General features: G+C 34.7%; 1 protein-coding gene across 1 annotated transcript in view; it reads right to left on the minus strand.

The window, feature by feature from the left end:
- The window catches only part of HCN1 (hyperpolarization activated cyclic nucleotide gated potassium channel 1), a 384938-nt gene that overhangs the window by 42030 nt on the left and 325525 nt on the right, over positions 1-17383 (minus strand). The window lies entirely within an intron of this gene.

The raw sequence follows: 17383 nt of genomic DNA on the forward strand, positions 1-17383 counted from the left end.
TGCTCTTGCTATTCTCCATGCCTTCCCTCAGATATTTATTTGGCTAGCTCTCTCTTTCTATTAAGGTCTCTACCCAACTGTTCTTTCATTACTCTGCTTTATTATTTTATTCATGGCATCTACTACTACCTGAAATTATTTCATGCATGCATTCATTTTTTGCTTATTGGATGTCTCCCCAATAGCATATGATGTCCATGAATGCTAGGGTTTTATCTTATTTGCTACTGTATGACAAATACTTAGAATTCTGCCTGGAACATTGAAGATTTTCAATATCTATTTGTTGAAGAGAAAAAGGACGGAAAGAAAGGAAGAAAAGCAGTATCATTTGCTTCATTTATGAGGTAACCTAACTCTTAGGGTTATCTGGGGCTTAGCATGATATGAAGATTTTTTCAAAGATTGGAAAATCTCCAAGAAGATAAGAATCGAGGAGAGATAACACCCCATTATACCATTCTGGAACTATATTATCTAATCCCAAAGATAGAGAAAGTAATTTAAAATTACATAGAAAATAATTTAAATATTAACACTGAATTTCTCAGAAATAGGTAATTCTTTGTTCATTTAGTTTAGTTTGTAATCTATCATTATTATTTGCATTGCTTTCCTATCTTGAGATAAAAACAATGAGTTTAACATAGTATAATACCAAAGTGAATGGGATGCTTGACTGCTTTTCTTATTTTAGGCCTGGAGAGAAAACAGGAGAAAGGACAGAGAGAAGGGGTAGAGATAAGAAAAAATATATTCATCCATCCATCGATTCATCCATCATCCATTCATTCATCCATGCATCCATCCATCCATCCATCCATCTATCTATTCATTTGCTCCTTGTACAATTTCTTATTGAGTGTCTATGCTAGTTCAAGCACTGTCCTTTGGTGCTGCAGGTTTAAACTGGAAGAAATAAATCACAGCATCTAAGCTCAGAAAATTCATAATCTAATATGGAAGACTGACATATGAAATAGCAATGAAAACATTTCAGTAATAGGTTAAGGTCAAAGTGCTATGAAAGCAGAAAGAGAAAATCATTTGCCTGAGGGAGATTAAAAAAATAACATTTGAGTGATGTCTTAAAAAATATGAGAAGCAAAGTGTCTGCCTGAAGAGTGGAGAGGGATGTTTTTTAACCAAAGAGATCAGTCTTTGCAAAGGCAACCTTTGCTTGCTTAAGTAAGAACGAGTAGTCTTGGGGGGTTGGTTTAAGAGCGTCTGGAGGGAAAGATATGAACTGAGATTAGGAAAACAGGTTGGGCCAGATTGTACTGGGTTTTGGAGATTTTGTTAAAGGATTTGGATATTATTCTCCATGTAAAGGGCAAGGGACACAATTCAGATGAAACGTCTTGAAAGAGGACTGGCTGCAGCATGGATGAAACACAGCAAGCATAGTCCGGGAGCCTCCTCTGCTGGGAATCCTGGGATACAGGCAGGAAAGGGAAATCTGGGGCTTCAAAATAAGAGGCCCATTGGCTACTCTCAAATCACTAACGCAGATTTCCTTTCAGGAATGTGGGGGAGAGTTTTCTCTGAGACTATCCTTACTGGTGATGTACATTCTGCTTAAAAAGTTTTTCCTCCAGTTATGCTTGATAGAATGCCCTGCTTCGTTCCATCTCCTGAGCTATGCATACAAAATGAAAAAAAAAAATCCTCCATCTGTTCTTTATTACCAGAAATTCCTTTAATAGCATATACAAAGTTTATCATTACAAAAGTCAGCATTTGAATAGAACAAGTAAAATGTGAATACCAAAGAGTATTGGTAATCCAAATTTAGCAATCATTTTCAAAAGAAGGAGAAAGAACATTTAAAAAATATTCAAAACAATTTTATATTCTAAAGTGAATCATAACCTGCTAGATTTGTTTCAGCTTGCAATAGAACCCCATACTTTCCATGAAAATCATTTTTCCCAGTTTTTGATGGATATTGAAATTTAGGAACTAGGGAGAGGCACATTTTTTAAATTCAGTGCAAGAGTTAGAATTACACTTGAAGATTAGAAAGTACACTTGCCTCCAGATTTTATTTTAGCAGGTTCAAGACGCAGCCTGGCCTCTCTAATTATGAAAAGCTTCAACGGTGGTCCCTTGAGAACAACCACAAGAATACAGGAGAGCTCAAAATTGTAACAAGACTTTTGTTTTCTCTTTCTCCTTTTCTTTTGTCTCTTCCTCCTTTTCTATTTTATTAAAGAGAGAAAGATATTATGACTTCAAAAGCAAATATCTTCTTAATGCTCACCCTGATTTTCATAAGTGTCTCAGACATTTGGATTTAATCCTTTATTATGCATTGATGCATTTATACATGACTTTATAGAATCACAGAACTGTAAGGTGAGGATATAGATGGGGATTTACATTTCTCTGACCCAATAACTTAGCAAAGCTTCACTCTGTGGTTGTACATTATCTGCTATTTATAGGTGGGCTAAGACCTGCAAAAAGATCTGATAGAGCTGTCTTATCAGTATTGAAACAATCATTTCATTAGCCTGGTCTAAGGAGAGAACAAAGGAGGAAGCAAAAGAAAACAAACAAAAAAAATCTATAAAAAGATTGATTGTTTTTCTCTGTTGCTGCCTCCTCTTCCTCCTAAATATAATGGGAGAATTTAACTAATCAAGTTATGAATTTACCATCAATAGATTCCTCACACCTTCTAGAAAATCAGTATCAGCTGGTAGAAATGTACAATGTACATCGAGGTGAAGTAAACCGTAAACTACAGATTGGCAGAGGTTTCCGTCCTCTTACAAATAATGAATAGTCACCATGATAGGGATTGCCTATGATTTTTCAAATCTGCGGCTCTAAATTTAAAAATGTCAGATGACCGTTATCTGGCCAAATGCATTTTGGACAAAAAAATCTTAAATATGCACATTAGCTATATAAAGTACCTGGCAGTCTCCTCAAGGCTTCCAAATGTTAGACATGATTAAGCAGCATTTAATACGAAATGATTTATAAAGGCAACAATCATGAGAAATATTTTCCTTCTGGTAGGCTTATTTCACATCACTCTATCGTAAGAAGAACTTATGGGACAGATGTTCTGAAAGGAAAGTTAAGAGACTGAATCAATTAGGACACTTTGGTGTGGAAAGACAAATGACAAAAATAAAACACATTATATCAGAAAAACAGAAGCTTTTCTTTAAAATGGTGAACTTCTAAATACAAAGATGCATTATTTGAAATTTTAATGGGGCATATTAACGGCATTTTATCTTAGTGGATAATATATTAATAATACAATTACCTTAATAGGAGGGTCAGGTAGAACACATGAATAGATTACAAAACAGTTTAATAAATGCATGTCTAAAAGGGCCATGGATGGCTCTGAAGAGAAGCTAAGGCTTAGTTAATGTTTAAAGTTTGCAGCCTGGAGGATATTCATGCCCTCCCTTAGGAAGGAGTGAGGTACAGGGGACAAAACACAGGTGTTGGGTTCAGATTCATAGCTGGGTTCGAAACCTGGCTTTGTTCCTCTTCAGGTACACGGCCTTGGCCAAGTTGTTTATCTTCTCTAAGGCTTATTTTTCTCATATGTAAAAGGAGAATTACAAAATTTTCCTCATAGGAGGAGTCAAGAAGAGTCTAAAAACTCCTTTTCCTACAAGCAAGACCCTCACTCCTTTAGCACCCAAAACTCACTGCCTCACCATCCACTTGGCCTGAACCATAAGGACCAATCTCATTAGGTGCTTTATCCCCACTCACCATCACTCTCAGCAGGAAGCCTGGGACTCCTAGGTAGCCCCACAAGCCTGAACTCTAATCCCATATGGCTATATGGGCAAGGAGGCGTTCCTTATCTTTCTTCCCTGCTTTAATATTCCCCGAAGCATTTCTCACCATCTGACGTGATTTAATATCTCAGTAATTTCCAAGTTTCTTTATTAAATTCTTTCTAAAATATAAGTACCCATGAAAATATAAGCTCCAGGACTGAGCGGAATTGTGTCTGTTTTGCTCAGTGCTGTATCCCCAGGGCCCATGAATGTGCCTAATACACAGTAGGCACTTACTCTATGTTCATTTTCTCACACTCTCTCTCCTAGAACATTACTTGGGGCCTCTGTTGGTGAGAATGCTGAATGTGTTGGTGCATGAGCTGATCTAACGGTCTCTCCCCTACCTCCACACACACACACACACACACAAACAACAAACAAACAAACAAAAATCCTCTCTGGGTTAAAAAAAAAAGCTATATGGATCTAGAAACATAGTCTGGTATTATTGTAGAAGTAAATCAAATTAGGTACAGAATACAAAATTCTGAGTTTGATCTTTCTTTGAGTAAGTCTCCTTATCTCACTATTTTGCTCACCATTAACTTGGAGTCTGTTCTGTGCACTGATTATGTTTATTCAATTCGGACAGTTTAGAAGAGTGGAGTGAACATTCCTCAGTTGATCCCTGGCTCTTCTTAATAATACTATGAACTTGCCACACTCAGCTTACCCAAATATAAAATTAGTATAATACAAAAGTCTACTCTATTCATTTCAAAATTTCATATAAATACTTAAAGAGGTATGAATTATAAACCCTAATATGATAAAAAAAGTACCATTTATTATTGTTAGATTCTAACTGCCTTTCATTATCTTCTTTGGTATTTAAGTTGAACAAATATCAATTGTATGTATAAGAGAAATGAAAGAAATGCAGACTATTTTTTCCCATAAACTGTCCATTAAAGGCTTGTGTTTTTAGTACCCTGAGGTCCACTAATAGCCACTTCAGGTCGCCAAAGTGAAAATACAAATAAGACTAAAGCATTGAAACCAAACAAAATATTATGTGACGGAATTCCTTATTGAAGTGAGTGAGTTGGGTTGAATAAGTAGATATTTGACTCATATGAATAAACTATAGGGGAAATATTGGTTAAATTGTTGAAATGTGGGATGTCTTCATTGGTAATTTTATAAAACTAAATTTAGAATTGATGATTTATGTCTTAAGAAATTTAGAAGGAGAATGGAGAAAAATATATATTCTATACAGAATTATATGTGCAATCTATTTAGAAATATGCAACAATAAATCACTATACTAAAAAAATGCAATGGAATTTGACCAAAGCAGTATAGCCAGATTTATGTGCACTCAAATTGCAGTCATCAAATGAAAAATGGCTAAAAATAAATACACTATTTTTTTAATTCAAGAAGCTAAAAGAAAAAGCAAAAAAAAAAAACTTAAAGAAAACATTTCATAAAGAAAAAAAAAACAGAAATTAGTGAAATAAAAAAGAAATAAAAATAAAAAATTTTTCTTAGAAAAGACCACAAAAATAACAAACTTTTAATGTAAATGATTCAGGAAAAAAGTGAGAAAACAAAAAAAAAGCAGTATTAGGAAAAATAAAGGACATATAGATTTACAGGAGATTAAACAAATACAAGGGGACTCTGGTTTTAGTTCTGACATGCTTGGAGGGTTTTGCTCCCTCTGAATGAAATCAAAGAACAAAATAAATGGAGAGGTATTCTGTGTACATAGATAGGAAGATATACACTCAATAATGTCAAGATGTTAGTTCTTCCCAAATTGATCTATAGATTCAATTCGATCTCAATTAAAATCCAAGCAAGTTATTTTAGGGATATTGACAAACCAATTCTAAAGTTTATATGGAGAGTCAAAAGACCCAGAATAGCCAACGCAATATTAAAGAAGGGAGAACTGAGGGTACCCAACTTTAATACTTACTATAAAGCTACAGTAATCAAGAGAGTGTAGTATTGATGAAAGAATACAATGAAAAAGAATAGACAGCCCAGAGATAGACCTCCATAAATACAGTCAAATGATCTTTGAAAAAGGAGCAAAGCCAATACAATGAAGCAAAGATAGTCTCTTCAATAAACTGTGCTGGAACAACTGGACATCCATATGCAAAAAAATTATTCTAGACACAGCTCTTACACCCTTCACAAAAATTAACTCAAAATGGATCATAGACCTAAATGTAAAACACAAAACTATACAATTCCTAGAAGATAACATACGAGAAAATCCAGATGACCTTGGGTATGCTGATGCCTTTTTAGATACAACACCAAAGACACAATCCAGGAAAAAATTAATCGATAAGCTACACTTCATTAAAATTAAAAACTTCTGTTCTGGAAAAGATAATGTCAAAAGAATGAGAAGAAATACCACAGACTGGGAGAAAATATTTGCAAAAGACACATTTGATAAAGGACTGTTATCCAAAACATACAAAGAACTCTTAATACTCAACAAAAAGAAAATAAATAACTCAATTAAAAAATGGGCAAAGACCTTAACAGACACTTTAACAAAGAAGATATACATATGGTGAATAAGCATATGAAAAGATGCTCCATAACATATGTCATGAGAGAAATGCAAATTAAAACAACAATGAGAAATCATTATTAGAATGGCCAAAATCCTAAATGCTGACAACACCAAATAAATGTTGGCGAGCATTTGGAGCAACAGGAACTCTCATTCATTGCTGGTGGGAATGCAAAATAATACAGCCACTTTGGAAGACAGTTTGGCGGATTCTCACAAAACTAAACTCTCACCAAAAAATCCAGCAATCATACTCCTTGGTATTTACCCACAGGAGTTGAAAAGTGATGTCCACCCCAAAACTTGCACATGGATGTTTATAGCAGCTTTATTTAAAATTGCCCAAAGTTGGAAGAAACTAAGATGTCTTTCAGTTGGTGAATGGATAAATAAACTGTGGTACATCCAGACAATGGAATATTATTCAGCGCTAAAAAGATGTCAAGTCATGAAAAGACATGGAGGAAACCTAAATGCATATTACCAAGGGAACAAAGCCAATCCAAAAAGGCTATATACTATATGATTAAAACACAATTCCTGAAAAGGCAAAACTTTGGAGGCAATAAAAAGATCAATAGATGCAGGGCGAGGGAGAAGAAGAGATGAATAGGGAAAGCACAGAGGATTTTTAGGGCAGTGAAAATATTCTGTATGATATTATAATGATGGATACATGTCTTTATACTTGTCCAAATCCATCGAATGTATAATACCAAGAATGAATGCTAAGGTAAACTATGGACTTGAGGTGATTATGGTGTGTCAAGGTAGGTTCATCCTTGATAAAGAATGTGCCATTCTGGTGAGTGATGTTGGTAATGGGGGAGGCTATGCATTTGTAGGAGTAGGGAGTATTTGAGAAATCTCTGTCTTGCTCTCAATTTTGTTGTAAACCTAAAACTGCTCTAAAAAATAAAGGCTTAAAAAAATTAAAGGGCTGTACAGAAATAAAGCCTCACTCATCATATATCTGATAAGAGATTAATATCCAAAATATATAGAGAACTCCTAAAAATTAGCAACAAACAACCTGATTCAAAAATGGGCAAAGGACTTGGATAAACATTTCTTCAAAGAAGATACACTAATGGCCAATAAACACATGAAAAAAGTTCAATGTCAGGGGGCCGGCCCGGTAGTGTGGTGGTTAGGTTCACACGCTCTGCTTCAGCAGCCTGGGGTTCGCAGGTTCAGATCCTGGGCACCGACCTACACACCACTCATCAAGCCATGCTGTGGTGGCATCCCATATACAAATAGAGGAAGATAGGCATAGATGTTAGCTCAGGGCCAATCTTCCTCAGTAAGGAAAAAAAAAAAGGTGAACGTCACTAATCATTAGGGAAATTCAAGTCAAAATTACAGTAAGATACCACCTCATACCTATTAGAAAGGTTACTATCAAAAAACAAAAAAATAAGTGTTGATGAAGATGTGGAGAAATTGGAACACTTGTGCACTGTCCATGAGAAGGTAAAATGGTACAGCCATTATGAAAAAGATTATGAGGGTTCTTCAAAAAATTAAAAATAGAATTACCAGACGATCCAGTAATTCCACTTCTGGGTATATACTTAAAAGAATTGAAAACAGGGTCTCAAAGAGATATTTATACATCTATGCTCACAGCAGGATTATCACAATAGCTAAAATGTGGAAGCAACCCAGTTGTCTATCAATGAATGAATGAATAAGTAAAATGTGGTATATACGTACAATGGAATATTATTCAGCCTTAAACAGGAAGGAAATTCTGACATATGCTATAACATGGACGACCCTGGAAGACATTATGCTAAGTGAAATAAGTCAGTCACAAAAAGATAAATGCAACACAATTCCACTTATGTGAGGTACTTAGAGTAGTAAAAAATCATAGAGACAGAAAATAGAATGGTGGCTGCCAAGGGCTGGGAGGAAGAGGGGAATGAGGATTTATTTTTTATTGGGTATAGAGTTGCAGTTTTACAACATGAAAAGTGTTCTGGAGATGGATGGTGGTAATGGTATTACATTATGAACGTATTTAATACCACTGAACCATACACTTAAAAATGGTTAAGATGACAAATTTTATGGTTGTGTATTTTACCACAATAAAAAAATGGGTAAAAAAGTAAAGGGCTACAGAAAGATCATGTTAATACCACTCAAAAGAAAGCTAGAGTAGCTGTATTAGTTTCAGACAAAGCAGATTTCAGGACAAGAAAATTTACCAGAGATAAAGCAGGGCATTATATAATGATAAAAGGGTCAATTCTTCAAGAAGATATAATAATCCTAAATATATATGCACTCAACAATAGGATGTCAAAATACATGAGGAAAAAACTAACAGAGCTGCAAAGAGAAATAGACAAATTCACTATTATAATTGGAGACTTCAACATCCCTCTTTCAGTAATTGATAGATCAAGCAGGTCAAATATCAGCAAGGATATAGTTGGCCTGAACAGCATCATCAATCAACTTGATTTAATTGACATTTATAGAATGCTCCATCCAATAATAGCAGAATACATATTCTCCTCAAGTTCATATGGAACATTCATCAAGATTCAGAGCCATAAAATACAACTTAGCAGATACAAAATAATGGAAATCATACAAAGTAAACCCCACGCCACAGTGGAATTTAAACTAGAAATTGATAACAGAAAGATAGCTGGAAAATCCCCAAATATTTAAAACACTTTAAATGGCATGTAGGTTAAAGGAGAAGTCTCAATAGAATTAAACAAATATTTTGAACTAAAAAAAATTAAAATATGACATCAAATTTGTGGGAGGCAGGAAAAGCAATGCTTAGAGATTTACGGCATATAGCATTAATTACATATATTAGAAAGACATAAAATCAATAATCTAAGCTTCATCTTAGAAAACTAGGAAAAGGAGAAATTTAAGCTTAAAGCAATAAGAATCAGGAAATAATAAAAATCAGAGGAGAAATCAATAAAATTGAATACAGAAAACAATGGAGAAAATCAAGGAAAGCAAAATCTAGTTCTTTAAAAAGATTTTAAAAATTTTTTCTAGGAGAGCTAACCAAGAAACAAAATGTGAGAACACTCAAATTATCAACATCAAAAATGAAAGAGTGATCATCATTACTGATCCTGGGAACATTAAAAAGGATAATGAACAAATACTATAAACAACTCTATGCCCATAAATTTAATAATTTAGATGAAATGGAGCCATTCCTGGAAAGTACAAACTAATGAAATTCACACAATGAGAAACAGATAACCTGAATATCCTTATATCTATTAAAGAAATTGAATCAATATTTAATAACCTTGCAAAATATGAATCACCAGATGTTCTCACTAGTGAATTCTACCCAATATTTTAAGAAGCAATGATACAAATTCTCCATAATCTTTTCCAGAAAATAAAAGCAGAGAGAACACTTCCTATTCCATTCTCTGAAGTGAGAATTATCTGAATATAAAAACCAGAAAAACATGTTACAGGAAAGAAAAAGTACAGAGCTATATCTCTCATGAACATAGACACAAAAATTGTGATCAAAATATTAGAAAATTGAATCCAACAATTTTCACACATTTTAATACACTTTTTATACAATAAAAATTTATTTTAGGCATGCAAGGCTGGTTTAACATTGAAAATCAAGGTCAATCAATGTAACCTACCACATCAACAGGTTAAAGAAGAAAAACCATATATGGTCACAAAATTGGCATAGGAAAAAAAAACCCCACAATATACAACATCCATTCATGATTAAAAAAAAAAAAAACACAACAATTCTCAGAAAAGTAATAGGGGTGAACTTCCACAATTTTATAAGGAATATCTATGTAAAAAACTTTCAAATATCATCATACTTAACAGTGAGAAAGTTGATGCTTACTCCAAAATCAAGGGGAAAAAATTCTGTACGAAGACTAACTAAAGATCAGGGCAAGGATATTCTCTCTCACCATTCCAATTCAACATAGTTCTGGAAGTCCTTGCCAGTGAAATAAGAAAAGAAAAGATAATAAAATGTATATAGATTGGAAATGAAGAAATAACACAGGCTCTGTTTGTAGATGACAAGATTGTCTATGAAGAAAATCCCAAAGAATTGACCAAAATCCTATAACTAATAAGTGAGAACAGCAAGGTCACTGGATAAAAGATTAATACACAAAACTCAATTTCCTATAGTACAGAAATTAACAATTAGAGTTTGATATTTAAAAAAAAAACAATACTATATACCATATGACTCTAATTATATGACATTTTAGACAAAGAAAAACAATTGAGATAGTAAACAGATCAGTGGTTGCCATGGGTTTGGGAGCAAGGAAAGGTTGAACAGTTGATGCACAAGGGATTTTCCGAGGTGGTGAAACTGTATGATATCATAATGGTGAATACAAGAGAGTAAGCATTTGTCAAAACCTATAAAACTTTACAGCACAAAAAGTAAATCTTATGGTATCCAAACTAAAAAAATAACTTAGGAAGTCAGGCATTCTCAGAATGGAATGCAGAATGTAACAAAAGAATATAAATGTATTATAAATGTGTAAAACAAACTCACTGAAAGGAATAAGATGCTGACCTAAGTATCTTTGCAAATGAGTGGAGAGTCAAAAGGAACTGTACATAAGACTTGTACTCTAGTTGATAAAGCTATTTCCCATGGATGTACAGATTAACAATTCTAAAATCACTATACGTGTATACTAGAATTGAACAATTAACTAGTTGGATGGTGGATTGTGGGAACCAGATTTCATCCTGTTGAGTGGAGTGTTACGGATAAGCAAGAGATGGAGTCAGAATAATCCACGTGGTAACGAATTAGAGTTGGAAATACCAGTATGGACTCATATTTAGCTTAATATACATACAGATGGCTACACATAGAAATATTTATAGATACGTGTATATATATAGGTTAGTATATACATATATATCTCTTTGCCTTGTCAGCTGAGAGAGCCTAGAAGTATTGATAGCCCAGTAGTAATGAGCACACCTAGTGTCCAGATCTTAGTTTCTAAAACCACTCTCCAATGAAAGGAACCAGGGATCTTTGGAGAAATGGCTGATTCCAAGACTGGGTAGTAAATATACAAGATGAGCCTGGAACATCTTGTCGTGCTAGAAAATAGGAAAAATCTGAAAAAAAAAAAAAAAAAAAAGCTCCAACCCACAATAATGGAGATATTTCAAAGGTACACAGGGGCCAATTGAAAGAGGTTCCAGGGGCTGGTCCGGTGGCACAAGCAGTTTAGTGGGCGCACTCTGCTGCGGCGGCCCGGGGTTCTCCGGTTCAGATCCCAGGCGCGCACCGACGCACTGCTTGGCAAGCCATGCTGTGGTGGCATCCCATGTAAAGTGGAGGAAGATGGGCACGGATGTTAGCCCAGGGCCAGTCGTCCTCAGCAAAAAGAAAAAAAGAGAAGGACTGGCAGTTGTTAGCACAGGGCTGATCTCCTCACAAAAAAAAAAAAAATAAAAGAGGTTCCAATGGCCAATGCTGGAACAATTTGAGCAGCATAATTAATAAAGTAGTATTGGATTATGACCCAAATTATAAAATAAATATCCATGAGTCCATATTGATATTAAAAAAGGATTTAATAAATAACGTGACAGTAAATAAATTTTCTGTTCAAAAAAAATTTCAAATAATTTATGTACATATTCTGCCCTTAAGGAGATGGAGCATTACTCCCCAGTCCTGTCATGTGCTGTGCATAGCGACTAGCTTCCAAATAGTAGAGTATGGAATGGGAGGGGAAACGAGTAACTTTGCAGTGGAGAAGCCTGACAAACACTACTTCAATCCAGGCGATGAAGGTTAACATCAACAGTGGTATGACATATTGATAGCATATACTTCAGATGTGATGTGAAGCGAATGGCACATTATGTCTGAGATCATCCTCCCCCAAAATCCTACCCCAATATAATCACGAGAAAATCATCAGGCAAATCCAAATTGAGGGACATTCTATAAGACACCTTACCGGTGCTCCTCAAAACTATCAAGTTCATCAAAAACAAGGAAAGTCTAAGAAACTTGAAAAACCAAGAGCTGACTAGAGGACATTACTACTAAATGTAACGTGGTATTATGGACAGGATCCTGAACAGAAAAGGACTTTGGGTAGAAACTGGGAAAATCTGAATGAAGCTTTATTTAGTACTTATTAATAATAATGTACCAATATTGGTTCATTAATGGTGACAAATGTATCATAGTAATAGAAGACAATAATAATAGGGAAACTGGGTGTGGGATACATGGGAATTCTCTGTATAATCTTTGCAATAATTTTGTAAATCTAAAATTGTTTTAAAATTAGAAGTTTATTGAAAATAAAAAGTAAATATATATGTAAAGATATATATAATTTGAAAATTATTTGGAATCTTCTGGGGATTTTTTTTTTTACATGCTGATGTTTGGATCTCAACTCCACTCAATTCCATCAGAAACTTTAGGGTACAATTTTGGCTTAGGTATCAGATTTTTTTTTAAGCTTTTCAGTGTTATGTACATTGAATTAGATGAACTGAATGATTACTTATAAAGAAGTAGAAAGCCTGCTTATTTTAATAACCATAGAAGATAGAGAATCAGACACAAGTGGCTTTACTTGTGAAACCTAGCAAACCTTCAAGTAACAGGTAATGCCTAGATTGTTCAAACTTCCTTAAAATAGAGAATACATTTTTTGAAAAGTTTTCTTACTCTCCCTAGGAAGTGAGCAAAACCTGATATCCAAAGTCATCTAGGGGATCACAAAAATAACCACCCTAACAACAAAATTACAGGCCAATCTCACTTGTAGACAGAGATGCTACAATGTGTTAAAGAAATAATACATCAGGACAAAGTAATTTTTAACCTAGAAATGATCTTGTGGTTCAACACAAGGTCATTCACTAATGTAATTAACTTTATTAATAGTTGAACCACATAAATCCAGGGAGGCAAATGTTCCGGTCTTTGAATAATACTTTAGTCATATTAACAAATTTAACTGTATAGTGATTAAAAGCTCCTTTGAATTCACAAAATGTATGTCAAATGTAGAAATACATTCTTAATGTGTAATAACACTTTCAGAAACTCCTTTCTAAACTTTCCTTCTATTTATCACACTTCCATTAATTACCTCAAAAACATTTCCACCGAAACCACCTTTCCCCAAACCTGGCCTATACCTGTATACTTTTATTTCTTATCCCATCAGCTTTCAATTACTCTCTTTTTTCTTCATTCAAACATTAATTCTCTGTGATTTCTAAAGTAGACCCTTTTAGATTCTTAGCTTTTCCAAATCTTCTCCTTCTTCCTTAGCATAATCTGCACAAGAGGCTGAGGGTGCAGAATCTTGACAAAGAAGGAGAGTGGGAAGAAGGGGAGAGCTGGAAACTCCCAAATTGTCCTTCACTGGTGAGGGGAAAGTCAAAGGAGCTAATTATTTTGAGTTGATATGTTTTACTCAGCCTCATCAGATTAATGGATAAGAAACTTATTGTTATTTTGATAGATTCCAAAGAAGCATTTAATAAAATTCAAAACCTTTCTTAATAAATATTTCTTAGCTGTTATTGAAAAAAATTTCTTAAACTCAGTATATATATGTTTTATATCACAAAACGGGATTCATTGCCTCTTTCTCAACTCGTACTGATTTGATTTGAATACTTTCTTTTTCTCATTACTGATTTTTAGGGGATCAGATATACTGGTTGATTACTGTCTAATGAACAAATAAAAATCTGCCTCCAGTCTGAACTTACTGAATCAGAGTATCTGATGGGTGGGGCCTGAGCATCTTTGACTTTAAACAGCTGCTCTGGTGATTGTGAAGCATAAGCTACTTGCCATTAATATCAGAAGGAAGACAGGTAACTACACTATTAATTTCAATATGAGGTAGACTGAGACCAGGATACTGGAAAGCTATGAGAAGTACTGTGGAAACACAAAGGTGGGAGACACTTGATTCTGAGCGAGAAGCCTTCTAAAGAGACGGCATATCATAAAGTCTGTGAAGGATGAATACAAAGTAATAAGGACCATTTATTAAATACCTCGCTTACAAGCAGGGAAAGAGTTTCACTTGAATTCCTTCTTACAGAATAAATCTGTAGATGTTTGAAGACAGACTTCTTGCTTTTTTCTAAGGAAAGCGTTTCAGTTTCCTGGTGTTGAGGAATATTTAGACATGAAGCTTGCCAAGGCCTGAGACTGTAGTAGCAAAGGCCTAATATTAATCATTACGGTTCTAATGTTACAACAGAATTGGCAGGAACTAAGAAAAGGGAATAGTTGTTCCCCTTCTGCTTGTTCTAACATTATCTCCTCTATGCAAAAGAGCATCAAATGGCCAGACATTAGTGTAATGGCTCCTCTATTGTTGCTTTATTTCCCTGTCTTTTCTCAACTCTATCTGGAAGCATCTTTTTTTTTTTTTCAGTCTTTTATTTTATTTTTTTTGTGAGGAAGATCAGCCCTGAGCTAACATTCATGCTAATCCTCCTCTTTTTGCTGTGGAAGACCGGCTCTGAGCTAACATCTATTGCCAATCCTCCTCCTCTTTTTCCCCAAAGCCCCAGTAGATAGTTGCATGTCACAGTTGCACATCCTTCTAGTTGCTGTATGTGGGACGCAGCCTCAGCATGGCCAGAGAAGCGGTGCATCGGGGCATGCCTGGGATCCAAACCCGCCACCAGTAGTGGAGCGCGCGCACCCAACCGCTAAGCCACAGCGCTGGCCCCTGGAAGCATCTTTGATTGGGGTGATTAAAGCCCCTCTATGAATTAGCATGGATATTAGAAAAGGTACAGAATGTATGGTTCTTTTCTCATATACAAAATCTAGTGAATTTAATATATACTTTTTCCTGAGGATTCTTTTTTTTTATTGAGATACAATTGACATATAACATTATATTAGTTTCAGGTGTACAACATAATGATTCAGTATTTGTATATATTGGGAAATGATCACCATAACAAGGCTAGTTAACATCTGTCACCATACACAGTTACAAATTCTTTTTTCTTTTGATGAGAACTTTTAAGATCTACCCTCTCAGCAACCTTCAAATATACAATACAGTATTATTAACTATAGTCACCATTGGGGCTCAGGCACTTTGGCATATTGATTATTTTGAATTAAAGTTATCTAAGAAACAGCTGGTGAAAAAGAACACTGACCTTCCTTGGTCTCCCTGAAAGCAGGAAATAAATCTCCCATGTGAAAGGTACCCTCCCTGTCCCAGAAGGTAGAGAGACATCCTAATCATTAGGGATAGGGAATTTAGGGCCAAGGAGGCTATGGAAACAAATTACGCTTAGTTTCTTCACTAATTAATTACCCAAGCCTAAGTTCCTTTGTCTTGTCAATTTCTCACAAATTTATTGTTTCTTTGTTTAAACGGTATAAAAGCTGCCAGCTTTGGTAACTCTTTTGATCCTCTCTTGTTTATGTGAGGCTCCTGTCCATATGAAATTAAATTTGATTTTCCCCTATTACTCTGTCTTATGTCAATTTAATTATTAGACCAGCCAGAAGAACCCAGAGAAGTAGAGGAAAATTTTCCTCCCAGACATCAACATGCTGTGGAAAATTGATCTCTTTTTGGGAAAAATATAAAATCTTACCTCACGTTACACTTAACAAATATATTTTGGATGAATTAATACTAAAATAAAATGTAACTGAATTATGTATAATAATAAATATAGTAAATTTTAATAATAAAATGTAGTGAAACTAAATAAAATAGAAGTAAATATGAAAAATATTTTCATAATTTTGCCGAGTACAAAACCCACTTAAGGAACTCAAAATCTCTAATGCCTTAGGAAAGGAAAGAGATTCAAATCAATCAACAACAATGAAGACCAGGATGATGAAAGAAAAGTTAAAAAAAGGTAACAATCTGGAGAAAATGTTTACAGCATATCAAAAATACATTAGGAATGTTTCTATAAATTGGCTTTAAAAAGACAAAAACACATTAGAAAATACGCAAAGAACAGAAACAGAAAAATAAAATACAAATGCTCAATAAATCTAGGAAGAAGTACCTCAACCTCACTCTTAATAATGGAAATGCAAACTAAACAATTAGTGGATGCCATTTTTACTTATTAAGAGGAAAACAGTAAAAATGAATTATCAAAGCAATGTAGAAACAGGCAGTCTCACCAAAGAAACAATTTGGTGTTTATCTCATTTTAAAAATATGTGGTCTTTGATGCAGTAATTTAACTCCTAGGCAAGTTTTGTACATGTGCACAAATATAAATATATATCTTATTATAGTAAAAAGTTGGAAACAATTCTAATTATCAGAATTTTTGACAAGGCAAATTGTCACTTGTGATGGTTAATTTTATGTGTCAATTTGACTGGCCACAGGGTGCCCAATTTAAACAATTTTCAGGTGTGTCCTTGAGGGTGTTTCCAGGTGAGATTAACACTTGGATCCGTGGACTCGGTAAAGTCAAGTGTCCTCCTCAATGTGGGTGGGCATCAACCAATCCACTGGGGGCCTGAATAGAAGACAAGCAGGAGGAAGGAGGAATTCACCCCTTTTTTCCTGTCTCACTGCTTAAACTAACATTTCATCTCATCTTCTTCTGCTCTTAGACTGGGATTTACACCATCAGCTCCCCTGGTTCTCAGCCTTTGAAATCAGACTGTATTATACCACCAGCTTTCCTGAGTCTCCAGCTTGCAGAGGGCAGATCTGGATCTTGTCAGTCTCCATATTTGCATAAGCAATTCCTCATAATAAATCTCCTTTTGTGTATATATATCCTGTTGATTCTGTTTCTCCGGAGAACGCTGACTAATACACCATTCAACTAGAGGGTACATTTCCCAGCCTCCCTTACATCTAGAGGTATCCTTGTAACTAAATTTCGGCCTATCAGATATGAATAGCAGTGATGCTGGCAATTCTGGGCACACATCTAAAGGGAAGCTGCTCACTCTTCACTT

The sequence above is a fragment of the Ceratotherium simum genome, chromosome 18 (genome assembly GCF_057802395.1).
Source record: "Ceratotherium simum simum isolate JZ-2026a chromosome 18, ASM5780239v1, whole genome shotgun sequence".
Classification (NCBI taxonomy): domain Eukaryota; kingdom Metazoa; phylum Chordata; class Mammalia; order Perissodactyla; family Rhinocerotidae; genus Ceratotherium; species Ceratotherium simum.